General features: G+C 32.0%; 1 long non-coding RNA gene across 1 annotated transcript in view; it reads right to left on the reverse strand.

The window, feature by feature from the left end:
* LOC135199469 (uncharacterized) overlaps window positions 1-14,869 on the reverse strand; it is a 46,414-nt gene extending 31,545 nt beyond the window's left edge. Inside the window, exon 1 of the long non-coding RNA XR_010311073.1 lies at window positions 14,667-14,869. This is a non-coding gene — a long non-coding RNA (uncharacterized LOC135199469). The remainder of the gene's footprint in view (window positions 1-14,666) is intronic.
* Window positions 14,870-15,000: the final 131 nt, after the last annotated feature.

The following is a 15,000-nucleotide window of genomic DNA, read 5'->3' on the forward strand; positions in this document are numbered from 1 at the left end:
ACCAGATGGGAGCAACATCAAACACATAGATGAGACGGGATACAAATACCTGGGAATAATGGAAGGAGGGGATATAAAACACCAAGAGATGAAGGACACGATCAGGAAAGAATATATGCAGACTCAAGGCTATACTCAAGTCAAAACTCAATGCCGGAAATATGATAAAAGCTATAAACACATGGGCAGTGCCAGTAATCAGATACAGCGCAGGAATAGTGGAATGGACGGAGGCAGAACTCAGCAACATAGACCAGAAAACTAGGAAACATATGACAATACACAAAGCACTACACCCAAGAGAAAATACGGACAGACTATACATAACACGAAAGGAAGGAGGGAGAGGACTACTAAGCATAGAGGACTGTGTCAACATCGAGAACAGAACACTGGGGCAATATCTGAAAACCAGTGAAGACGAGTGGCTCAAGAGTGCATGGGAAGAAGGACTGATAAAAGTAGATGAAGACCCAGAAATATACAGAGACAGGAGAATGGCAAACAGAACAGAGGAATGGCACAACAAACCAATGCACGGACAATACATGAGACAGACTAAAGAACTAGCCAGCGATGACACATGGCAATGGTTACAGAGGGGAGAGCTCAAGAAGGAAGCTGAAGGAATGATAACAGCGGCACAAGATCAGGCCCTAAGAACCAGATATATTCAAAGAACGATAGATGGAAATAACATCTCTCCCATATGTACGAAGTGCAATACGAAAAATGAGACCATAAACCACATAGCAAGCGAATGTCCGGCACTTGCACAGAACCAGTACAAAAAGAGGCATGATTCAGTAGCACAAGCCCTCCACTGGAGCCTGTGCAAGAAACATCAGCTACCTTGCCAGTAATAAGTGTTAACGAGCACCAACCTGAAGGAGTGGTAGAAAACGATCAGGCAAAGATCCTCTGGGACTATGGTATCAGAACAGATAGGGTGATACGTGCAAACAGACCAGACGTGACGTTGATTGACAAAATCAAGAAGAAAGTATCACTCATTGATGTCGCAATACCATGGGACACCAGAGTTGAAGAGAAAGAGATGGACAAAATGGATAAGTATCAAGATCTGAAAATAGAAATAAGAAGGATATGGGATATGCCTGTGGAAATTGTACCCATAATCATAGGAGCACTAGGCACGATCCCAAGGTCCCTGGAAAGGAATCTAGAAAAACTAGAGGCTGAAGTAGCTCCAGAACTCATGCAAAAGAGTGTGATCCTAGAAACGGCGCACATAGTAAGAAGAGTGATGTACTCCTAAGGAGGCAGGATGCAACCCGGAACCCCACACTATAAATAACACCCAGTCGAATTGGAGGACTGTGATAAAGCAAAAAAGTAAAAGGCAGATGATGATATTATTAATGATAATAAGACCATGAACAATAATAATTCGGGGCCTATATTTATATATGTGTATATATATATATATATATAGATATATAGTATCTATATATTTATATATATATATTTTATATATATCGAGCTACAATGTCCTTTAATATCTAATTCGCTCTACCTCGGAATTAATATATTTTCATATATGCTTAACCGAAGGGGAATTTTTTTTCCCGATAATAGATTTGCCTGGACCAGGGCGCGAACCTATGGATCCTTTCAAACCCAGGAACGTCAGTGAAGCTTTACCTACTACACCACCGCGAGAGGCTAAAAGTTCATGTCGCCTCTCACCCTCATATACCTTTCGCGCGCAGGTAATTAGTGGTGTAGTATGTAAAGCTTCACTGACGTTCCTGGGTTTGAAAGGATCCAAAGGTTCGCGCCCTGGTCCAGGCAAATCTATTATCGGGAAAAAAAATTCCCCTTCGGTTAAGCATATATGAAAATATATTAAGTTCCGAGGTTTAAGAGCGAATTAGATATTAAAGGACATTGTAGCTCGATATATGTATATGAATCACGGAAATGTGATATGACTTATATATATATATATATATATATATATATATATATATATATATATATATATATATATATATATATATATATATATATATTAGATATTATATCTATACATATATATATATATATATATAGATATATATATATATATATATAATATATATATATAATATAAATATATATATAATATATAATAATATATATATAATATATGATCTATATATATATATATATATATATATATATATATATATATATACACTGATCCCAACAGTAGCCGAACCAGAGACCACCCGTGTAGGCCAGAAGTCTCGTAAATCCTACGCTACAATCTTCCGGGCACCGCTTTTCACAGACGACTTTAATAACTTTACCCGATATCCACCGACGTCTCATTGTTGCGTTTTATTTATCGACTGGCTCTTGTTTCATGCTTTATCTCTCTCCCCCCTTTCACAGAAATGTAACTCTCAGACCGTTTATCTGCGTTCGACGGGGCGGCGTCATTTTTCGCGCCAAGATAAGAGCGGCCGACGTTTCCCGCCTTTTTCTCCTTTTCTCTCTCTCTCTCTCTCTTCAGCTGTTTCGTTGACAGATTCCTCTCCGTATTTTTCGGATGGAGAGAGAGAGAGAGAGAAGAACACAGATGACAGATGTGCCTTGCAACTCAGACAATTTTCCCTTGCTCAGGGAGTAAGCCTACGAACTAATTTGTTGTCGTCGTGGTGGGGGGGGGGGGTTAGGAAAGGTCTATGGAAAAGCCTAAAAAGGTCTGAAAATGTTTCGCGTTGAGTTAAAGATACAGCAATTTTATGAGATAGGATATTTATAATTTATTTATTAGGACGAAAATGTAAAAAATAATAACTAATGCGCACGTTACAAACAGTACAGAACAATTATTTCAAATAAAATATGTCGTATATATTTAAATTTTCGTTGGTGAAACAGGGCTCTATTTGACCTGGATTTTAACACATTTTAATTTATTTGGTTTATTGAATTCAAGCTATGTTGCTGTTCAGTTCATTTGTGCTTCCACTATAAATGAGATCATAAGAACGTGTTTAATTCACGTTCAAGTCAGGAATATAAGGTCCACAACTTACGCGTCCTGAGCAAGCTGGAAGTCGAATCACGCCTTGTTAGAAAAAAAAAACAACAACAACAACATAGTACATCTTACAACCCTTAAATCATATGCGACTCCCTACCCCCCAAAAAATCAAATGAATACAAAACACTGCTCAAAAAGTCAACAAAAATAGAGCAGCAGTTGCCAATTCGTACTTTTGTGTTCATTGATGGGGATATTTAGGGACGGAGGAAGGAAGGGGAGGCTGGTGATAAAAATATCCCCACGCTCTGAGAGATCCGGGCTACCAGAGAGGGAATTATATCTTTACGAGAGAGAGAGAGAGAGAGAGAGACTGACTTTCACGTCACCTACTCTCCATCCCTCCATCAGAGCCATGAACTAGGGATTTTTTTTCTCGTAGAGGGGGTTGATTTTTCCCGTACGAGTTGAAGATGGTTGTATTTGTTTTTTTCTAGTCTGTGGGGAGAGACTTTTCCCCTAAAAAATGGCTGTCCCGCTATATATATTATATATATATATATATATATATATATATATATATATATATATAATATATATATATATATATATATATATATATATATATATATATATGTGTGTGTGTGTGTGTGTGTGTGTGTGTGTGTGTGTGATGTAATATTAAATTGATGACGATGTTTATAACCATAATATATTCCTCCTGTTTATAACCAGAACAAATTCTGCCTGTTTATAACTAGGACAAATTCTGCCTGTTTATAACCAAAACAAATTCCGCCTGTTTTATAACCAGCAAATTTACAAACTTCTGACTGTTTATAACTAGGACAAATTCTGACTGTTTATAACTAGGACAAATTCTGACTGTTTATAACTAGGACAAATTCTGACTGTTTATAACTAGGTCAAATTCTGCCTTTTTATAACTAGGTCAAATTCTGCCTGTTTATAACTAGGTCAAATTCTGCCTGTTTATAAACAGAGCAAATTCTGCCTGTTTATAACCAAAACAAACCCTACTGTTGTTAGGATCAGAGAAACGTATGCTTCTTTATAACAATAACAAACTCTGCTCGATTACAACCAAATCAAACAGTTCACTACCAAAGCAGGCTACTAATTTACAATGATTATAACCAACTCAAAATCTGTTTATTACCAAAACAGACTACTTATTTATAATGATTATAACCAACTCAAATTCTGTTTATTACCAAAACAGACTACTTATTTATAATGATTATAACCAAAACAAATTCTGTTTATTACCAAAACCGACTACTTATCTATAATGATTATAACCAACTCAAATTCTGTTTATTACCAAAACAGACTACTTATCTATAATGATTATAACCATAACAAATTCTGTTTATTACCAAAACAGACTACTTATTTATAATGATTATAACCAAAACAAATTCTGTTTATTAATAAAACAGACTACTTATCTATAATGATTATAACCAACTCAAATTATGTTTATTACCAAAACAGACTACTTATCTATAATGATTATAACCAACTCAAATTCTGTTTATTAACAAAAGAGACTACTTATTTATAATGATTATAACCAACTCAAATTCTGTTTATTACCAAAACAGACTACTTATTTATAATGATTATAACCAAAACAAATTCTGTTTATTACCAAAACAGACCACTTATCTATAATGATTATAACCAACTCAAATTCTGTTTACCACCAAAACAAACTGCTCGTTTTTCTGTTTATAACCAGAACAAACTCTGCTCGTTTGACAAGCGCGTCAGCTTTGTACAGCCGGCACGAACAAAGTTAGTTCATAACCAGCAGTATAAAGGACACACGTGAATAAACCAAAAAGGGGCTATTTATAAACCACGCTTTAGTCGAGCATCGATTCCATCCACGCCCATTCGGAATCGACCTACAGCAGATTCCTTAGGAATGAAGAAAAGGCTAATGGGATCCGGTGACATTTGCGAGAGAGAGAGAGAGAGAGAGAGAGAGAGAGAGAGAGAGAGAGAGAGAGAGAGAGCTTTCATTAGATCAATTGTCTCTGGTCCAGCTCATGTTGAGGAGGAGGAGGAGGAGGAGGAGGAGGAGGAGGAGGAGGAGGAGGAGGAGGAGGAGGAGGTGTATATGTGGGAGTTGTACGGGGCGAATGCGAGGCACAATAATGGGCGATAATTTGAGGAGGAGGAGGAGTAGGGGGCAGAAGGGAGGGGGAGGGGATAGGTGGGAATTGTACGGGACGAATGAGAGAGAAACGAATAATGGGCGATAATTTAAGGTCCTGTAAGAAGGAGGAACACGAAGGAAATAAAACAAAAAAAAAAACATACGTAATTAGAGATAAACTAAAAAATGTATAATGAGTGGGGTTGAATGGGGGTGAATAACAGCTAAGGAGTAATTCATTAAAGAGAATGTAAATAGATGTATATAAACAAAGACTAACGTAGAAAAATGAAAAAAATAAATTAAGGTTGATTAGACAGTAAGAACACAAGGTAAACAAAATATATATATATATATATATATATATATATATATATATATATATATATATATATATACATATATATATACAGATATAGATTACTGTGCAGTATGAGTAAATATGGAAAATCCATAAAAAAAATATAATTGGATTAGTCAGAAACAAATGGATTCGATTACGCTATGCCAAAAACGTCCACATAGAGAGAGAGAGAGAGAGAGAGAGAGAGAGAGAGAGAGAGAGAGATTTAATAAGCACACACATTTGCTACAAAAATATTCACAAACAGTCCACAACAGCAGCAAACCCATATTCTATTCCACTTCGCCACAACCCAAAATAAAAAAAAAAATGGGACCGGATTATTGAAAATGATATGCAAATTCATTCTGGATGCCACGCTCTCTCTCTCTCTCTCTCTCTCTCTCTCTCTCCTCTCTCTCTCTCTCTCTCTCTCTCTCTATATATATAATATTTTATATATATATATATATATACATATATACATATAATATATACATATATACATATATATAAATTTATATATATATATATATATATATATATATATAAATATATAATATATATATATATATATATATATTATATAATATATATATATATCAATTCAAGCTACAAATGTCCTTTAATATCTAAATTCACTTTACCTTCGGTACATATATGAAAATATATCATTTGGGAGGTAAAGTGAATTTAGATATTAAAGGACATTTGTAGCTTGAATTGATATATAAATGGATCACGGTTCGATGTGAATTATTCCATTATTAATTATAATAATATTTATTTTTTTTTTTATATTTTTTTTTTTATAATTATTACATATATATATATATATATATATAGTTATATAATATATATATATATATATATATAGATATTAATTAATATTATATATAATATTTATATACATAATTAATATATTATTATAATATTATATATATATATATATATATATATATAATATAGAGAGAGAGAGAGAGAGAGAGAGAGAGAGAGAGAGAGAGAGAGAGAGAGAGATTAAGATTTTGTTAGATAAAAAAGACAAAAAGAAAATAAAAAATAAATGAAAGAAAAGATTAAAATAAAAAGTACAAATAGTAATAATAATCAGAGAGAGAGAGAGAGAGAGAGAGAGAGAGAGAGAGAGGAGGGGGGGGGGGGTTAATTGCCAATTATTATAACTGATACCGCAGATAATGTACAGTGGAATATAAAAATTCGTTTGAAAAAACAATGCAAAAACGCATTATGTCATTAAAACTAAGTTCAATATGATAACCGTAAAATAAACTTTGAAAAATACAGTAAATAACATCGACAAAAGGACCTTACTAAAATAAATAAATAAATAAATAAATAGACACATAAAACTCAGAGAGAAATGTCCGCAAAATAAAAAAAAGAAAAATATATGAAAATTAAAAAAATATAAAAAAAAAAATATATATATATAATTAGATAAAAATATAAAAAAGATGAAATAAAATATAAAAATAAAAATATGAAATAAAAATAGATAAAATAAAATAAAATATATATAAAAAATCTATGAAACATGACTGACATATCCAAACTGGCCATCATCGTTAGCCAATTATTGCGACGCGGTACTAATGTAAATCAGGACGTAATGTGCGGTTATTTTCCCTATAATCGACATGGGCTCTCTCTCTCACTCTCTCATCTCGTCTCTCTCTCTCGCCTCTCTCCCTCTCATCCCTCCTTCAATCTATCTCTCTACTCTCTCCATCAAGACAAGTATATAAATCTTATCGCCACAATAAAAAAAAATGAAAAAATCTGTCTCGTCCTTCAATTTCTTTTTAATTTAATCATTGTCTCGCACCAAAACAAAAATAATTCTGTCTCACACAAACAAAAAACACAAAAGAAAAAAATCTTTCTCACAAAGAAAAGTTCTGTCTCGCTCACTTAAAGAAAAATGATTTTTTGTCTCGCTCGCCAAAAAAAAACAAAAAAAAAAAAAAAAAAAAAAAAAAAATATATATATATATACCTAGATATATATATATATATATATATATATATATATATAAAATGAACCTTTGTCTGACTAAATTTTTTTTTTTTCAAAATCTATTTCGTGCTAAAAAAAAATAAAAATAAAAATCTGTCTCGCTCGAAAAAAAAAAAAAATTTCTCACAAAATTTTTTTTCTCAAAATCTATCTCGTGCTAAAAAAAGAAATAAAAAATAAATCTGTCCTCGCTCGAAAAAATTTTTTTTCTCACTAAAATGTTTTTTTTTCCAAAATCCTATCTCGTGCTAAAAAAATGCAAAAATCTGTCTCCTTGCTAAAAAAAATAAAAATAAAAAGAACCTTTGTCTCACTACAAATTTATTTTTCAAAATTCTAAAATCTATCTCGGATCTCGGCAAAAAAAAAACAAAAAAAAAATACAAAAAATCTGTCTCGCTTCGCAAAAAAAAAAAAAAAAAAAAAAAAAAAAAAAAAAAAAAAAAAATTGCCACAAACTGAGAGAAGGCCCCCCCGTTTGCAGGAGACGAAACCTGCCCACGGCGGTGGGCGGTGATACGGTGACAGCGGATATGATAAGGGATAACGAAAGTCCCGACTGCTTAGAAGCGTTTGTTTTAGGAACCATCTCTTAAGAGCCTCTCTGGACCACGATAAGAATCTTCTTTGGGTGAGAGTGGTCCTTCTTCTTCTTCTTCTTCTTCTTTCTTCTTCTTCTTCTTCTTCTTCTTATTATTATTATTATTATTATTATTATTTTATATGTGTATTCATATACACACATATATACGTTTATGATAACGTAATATATGTAGTAGTTGTTATATATAAATATAAATATATATAATACAATATTATATATATATATTATTAAAAATTAAATTATATTAGGACAGTATGACACTAATTTTACTGCATATATACATACATACACACACATACATACATAATATATAATGCAGTATATACATATATAGCATATATATATACATATATATATAATGTGTAGCTGTGTGTGTGTGTGTGTGCCCGAGCGCCCATAATGCCCAGTGGCACCCAAGACATTCCCCACTCATCAGCCATAAAGAACCCCATTGGCTCGGAACCCCATCAATTCATCTCCCCCATTCGCTACGACACACTGTAATACATCAATGGATGACGTCACAGACCTGCAGACGTATATATACTACTAAACGTGATCAACTATCCAAATCATCTCAATCACAGCTGAAGTTGTGAAGAAATGAAAGGGGATTATCATAAATTTGTTGCTATTCTTGTGGTAACTCGAATATTTGAAAAAAATATATTTGAAGAAAAAAAATTTAAATCAGAACTAAAATATCATTTAGAATTTTGAGATGCGAAATAATATATTTGATAATAAATTCAGGTAAATACTAAAATATTAGAGAAAATAGTTTGAGATAAGGAGTAATATATCTGAAAATAAAATTTAAATAACTAAATATTCTTTAAAATTTTGATATACAAATTAATATATTTGGTAATAAATTCAGATAAATAATAAAATATTTGAAAAGATAGTTTGAGATAAGGAGTAAGATATTTGAAGAAAAAAAATTTAAGTAAGAACTAAAATATTCTTAGAAATTTTGAGATAAAGACTAATATATTTTATAATAAATTAAGATAAATACTAAAATATTTTAAAAGTTTGTAAATTTTGAGATACAAACTAATATATTTGATAATTTAAGATAAATATTAAAATATTTGACATTTTTATAAATTTTGAGATACAAACTAATATATTAGATAATAAGATAATAAAATCAGATAAATACAAAAATATTCTGAAAATTTTTGACATAAAAGCAATGAAATTGAAAATAACTCGAGATAAATACTAAAACATTTGTAAACAATCAAAGTAAAAATAATATAGATCATTCGCGCCTGTTTTCCATCAAGTTTCGTTCATTTTCCCAGACGTCTTTGAAGATCAGACGGTAAAAATATGAAAAATCTCAATGATTAAATATAATTTTGCCATATTTCTTCGTTCGTCAAAAAGTACATTAACAGGCAAAATCTGCTATATAATATAATTTGACGCCATTTCAATTTAATATTCAGGAAACTTCACTCATTTCCCAAATATCTCCCCGCCATTTTAACTCTGAAATCACGAAACAATACGATAAAATCCGAATGCTCTCCACAAGTGTTCGCTCGCTAATAAAAAATAAAAACAAACATTTCCAAAAACAATTTATTAAAAAAAAAAAAAAAAGAGATTAACTGCGATCCGTTTTTCACGAGACTTCGCTCTTTTTCCCAGAAGGTTTCGTCCTGAACTTCAGTGGCGAATATTTCCAGGAATTAAAAAATGAATAAATTATCTATTTGCGTATATATGCATACAGACCATAGAGAAGAAGCGCGTTTTGTGTCACGTAGGCGTGCGCTCAGTGAATAAATCAAGGTATTTTTAACGTATGCAAGCATGCATACGTAGTCTCCATTTGCATACATGCATTGGCAAAGTTGATTCACAAGCATATGCATTTGTGTATGACTATGGGTCTATTTGAGTGTGACTATAGACCTATTTGTGTGTGACTATAAACCTATTTGAGTTTGATTATAGACCTATTTGTGTATAACTATAGACCTATTTATGTATGACTTAGTAGACCTATTTGTGTATGACTATGTATACTGAGGTAAATCACGTATACACAAACACACAAACGTGAAACCGAAACCAAACTTTACAATCTTCAACTTGGATGCAAATAGGAATTATTGAATTTTCGTATCATTTTCAATAAAAACCCACACGAGAACTTTTATAAGCAAACCAAATGACAAACATCAGAACTAGGCCAGACTCAAATCAACTCTTACTTTTATTCTTATTTTTTTAATTTAATGAAAATCAACTGAAGAAGTTTTAAAGAATTCCAGATGAAAGGCAGGCAGACAGACAAGACAGACAGAGACATAACGCACACGCACACACACAAAGGAAGATCACAAACAAAGGCTAGATTTCGATAAAAAAAAAATAATCACCAAAGTGTCTTTTAAGTTTTACCAAATAAAGACACACTAAAAAGTAAAAAAAAACTAAGTTAAATAACTAAATATATAAAATTAATGTAAATAAATTATTTATGTTGCCTGTGAAAGACAAAATATGACACAGTAGAAAGGTAAACACTAAAAAGTAGAGAAAATAGGGTAAATATGTGAACATATACATAAAATTAAAGAATTTCTTATTTTGTCAATTAAAACAATAGAACAGTAGAAAAAATGTTAGGTAATATAAGAAAATAAATAAAAATTATTTATTTAGGGTTTACCAATTAGATACAAATATAAAAAAATTCTGAAATAAATAACTAAATAAAAAAATCAATAAATTTTTCTAAGGTTTACCAATTACAGACAAAATATAAAAAATTTTAAAAAATGAAGTTGAATAACTAAATGTACAATTAGAGACCGAGGCGAATAAGTATAAAAAAAGTACGGTAAATAAATAAGTATAAAAAAAGTACGGTAAATAAATATGTGAATATATATATAAATCCATAAATAAATTCAAGGGCCAAAGGTGCTTGAACTTTGGCAGGTGGCAACACTGCATTCTTACGTAGGAGTATAACCACACCTGAGACTGTCAGATAAATGTCAATAATAATAATAATAATAATAATAATAATAATAATAATAATAATAATAATAATATATTCTCTGTCCATTATGTAACTATGTCATAACAAGCATGAGAGAGACCTTACCTTACAGACCTTACATCTTGTTCGGGTTGCCCCAGGTCCCTCAGTGTGAGGCACCTCTAATGTCTACCAGAGAGTTGCTAGTACATCTTCCGGTATATTTTGCATCTTCCAATCTTGGATGGTCTGGGATGCAGTTTAGATATTTGTCGAGCTTATTCTTAAACACATCTACGCTCACTCCTGATATATTCCTCAGATGAGCTGGCAACGCATTGAATAGACGCTGCATTATCGATGCTGGTGCGTAAGTGGATTAATGTTCCTGTGTGGCTTTCCTTATTTTTCCTGGTATAGTTTTTGGGCACTATTAATCTACCTCTGCTTGCTCTTTCTGATATTTTTAGTTCCATGATATTTTCTGCTATTCCTTCTATCTGTTTCCATGCCTGAATTAAATCAATGGTAGCGTTCTCGTTCTCCCTTTCTAGAACTATAAATAATAAATTTTAAGAAGTTGTAGTCTTTCCCAGTAGTCTAGGTCCTTAAACTTCTTCTATTCTAGCTGTAAAGGACCTTTGTACACTCTCTATTTGTGCAATATCCTTTTGATAGTGTGGGTACCATATCATATTGCAATATTCAAGTGGACTACGAACATATGTTTTATAAAGCATAATCATGTGTTCACCAGCGTTTCTTGTTTTTTGAAGTGCCGTAACAACATTCCCATTTTTTGCTTTACATTTTGCCAACAGAGTTGCTATTTGATCATTGCAATAACATGTTCTATTCATCATCACACCAAGGTCTTTAACTGCTTCCTTATTTGTGATGGTCTCATTATTAGGTCCCTTATATGCATATAGCTTTCTTTCTCTGTCTCCATAATTTATTGATTCAAATTTATCAGAGTTAAATACCATCCTATTTACCTCTGCCCAATCATATACTTTGTTAAGGTCTCTTTGTAGAGCGTTCCTATCTTCATCACAAGTAATTTCTCTACTTATTCTTGTGTCATCTGCGAAACTACTCACTACCGAATCCTTAACATTATTGTCTATGTCTTCAATCATAATAACAAACAGTATTGCAGCTAACACCGTACCTTGCGGCACACCGGATATTACCTTGGCTTCATCCGATTTCTCTCGTCGTTTGCAATAACTATCTGGTTTTCTGTTGTGTAAAAAATTCTTTTAACCATCTTCCTACTTTATCCACGATATTGTGTTTTCTAATTTTCTTCGCCAATATATTATGGTCTACTTTATCAAAAGCTTTTGCAAGGTCTAAATAAACCACATCTGTTTCATTTCCGCTTTTCATATTTTTGAATATGTTTTCAATGGTGACTAACAGTTGGGTTTGTGTACTTTTTCCGGGTACGAAACCATGTTGTCCTTATTAAACAAATTATTTTTTATTAAATGTTTCATAATATTTTTCTTCATTACCCTTTCATACACTTTCATAATATGTGATGTTAGACTCCACAGGCCTACTAATTACTTGCCTCTAGTCTTGATCCACTTTTGAAAGTAGGGTAATATATGCTAATTTTGTGCTCATCATATATCTTGCCTGTATCTACACTTTGTCTTAATAATATTGCAAGTGGCTTTGCGATAGAATGAACTACTTTCTTTAACAAAATAGCAGGAATTCCATCAGGCCCTGCAGCAGCTCCATTTTTAATTTCATTAATAGCCTGCACAATATCAGCTTCATTAATATCTATGTCAGCTAAATATTCACTATTTTCATCCCTTACTTCTATATCATTATCTTCATTATCTATTCTAGGGGTGAATTCTCTCTTATATCGTTCTGCCAGTATGTTGCAAATTTCCTTTTTTTCATTCGTTAATCTCCCTTCAATTCTCAGAGGGCTATTTCTATTCTTCTTTTATTCATCTTCTTCGCAATAATAAAGTATTTAGTAGTTTTTTTGGGGTTTTGCTTGATATTTAATAGGGTTTTTTTCTTCCAAGTCCCGTTTTTCATTTTCTTTTGATTGTATAATCTTTTGTTCTGCATTTTCTATCTTACTTTTTAGTTTCTATAACTTTCCATGCATTTTTTTCTTTTGCAAGACCTTTTTTCCACTTTCTGATTTTCTGGAACAAGATCCTTCTGTCTCTTGGTATGCATGAATGATGTTTTACTTTTCTTCTTCGGTATATATTTTTCCACTATTATCTCCAATATTTTATATAATATCTCCGTATTTACCCTTATGTCATCACTTACGAAAATGTTTATCCCAATCTTTGTTTAATTCTTCATTAATTTCTGACCATTTTATATTTTTACTGTAGAAGTTGTATTCCATATCCTTCCCACTTTTTTCATTTCTTGCTTATCTCTATTTTCACTTGCTTTGGAATGAACTGTTAATTCTATGACATTATGGTCTGAAATACTCGCATATTACCTATTATTTCTTTAACATAATTCATCTCGTTCACAAATACTAGGTCTAAAGTATTTTCCTTTCTTGTTGGCAGGTGATTTATTTGTTGAATGTTGTATTCTAGTAGCATATCTAATAGCTTTTCAATTGCCTCTTATCTTTCTGCACTACTATTTTACTCTCTTTTTTTATATGTATAAGTACAACCATCTCCTATTCGTTCTTTCCATTCTACGAAAGGAAAGTTGAAGTCACCAGATAGGAGAATAGTCCAGTCCTTGTGATTTCTACATATATCATCCAATTTTTCAATTATTAAGTCAAACTCTTTAGTATTAGGAGGTCTATATATTACTATGTTCATCAATTTTTCAGATTCAAATTCTACCGCTATTAGTTCACATTCTGAGTTACTATATTTCTCATATATTTTTCCTTGTTTTTTGTCTTTCCCATATATTGCGGTTCCCCCTTGATTCCTAGAGAGAGAGAGAGAGAGAGAGAGAGAGAGAGAGAGAGAGAGAGTGTTGCGATATGATGTAGGTATATTTTTATCTCCTTTGATATTAGCCTTGTCGAATACCTCCGTTTCTAATTATATGCTAATATACATTTTGACAGAGTACTAATGACTTGTGCGTCTCTCTCTCTCTCTCTCTCTCTCTCTCTCTCTCTCTCTCTCTCTCTCTCTCTATATATATTATATATATATATATATATATAATGATATATATACTATATATCATATAGTATATGAGTATATATATATATATATATATATTTATATACATGTATATATATATATATATATATATATATATATATATATATATATGCATCAGTATACTGCCAACCAGCTGGTACATCGTTCACTGCTCACGTCAACGTGCCCATACCCTTCCCACCTAGCCCAGTGCGGGCATAGAATTATATACAAAATAATATAACAATATACACAAAGTTTGATATAACTTAAAAAAAAAATTTTTTAAACACTCACCAACTTGAGACAATCAGTCACATGCCAATAAGTACTTTCCATGCATCATAAAACGATGACATAAACCTTAATATCCACTCCACGGAACGATAAACCACTCACAAAAAATGAGACAAAAAAAAAAAATAAAACACCACTTGTTCTTTTATAAACCACCTCGTCCTGACTAAACAACTAGTGCCCTCGACTAAAACACACTGAGCCCTTGGCACCCCGGGGGCCCCTCAAGAAGCGTGACACGCCGTGACATCGGAGTAGTTGTGGGCCACTCAGTGAGCATTAAACCCCCTCATACACCCTTTCGAAACGGAGAGAGGGGGAGAGAGGGAGGGAA

This window comes from Macrobrachium nipponense, chromosome 25 (genome assembly GCF_015104395.2).
Source record: "Macrobrachium nipponense isolate FS-2020 chromosome 25, ASM1510439v2, whole genome shotgun sequence".
Taxonomy (NCBI): Eukaryota; Metazoa; Arthropoda; class Malacostraca; order Decapoda; family Palaemonidae; genus Macrobrachium; species Macrobrachium nipponense.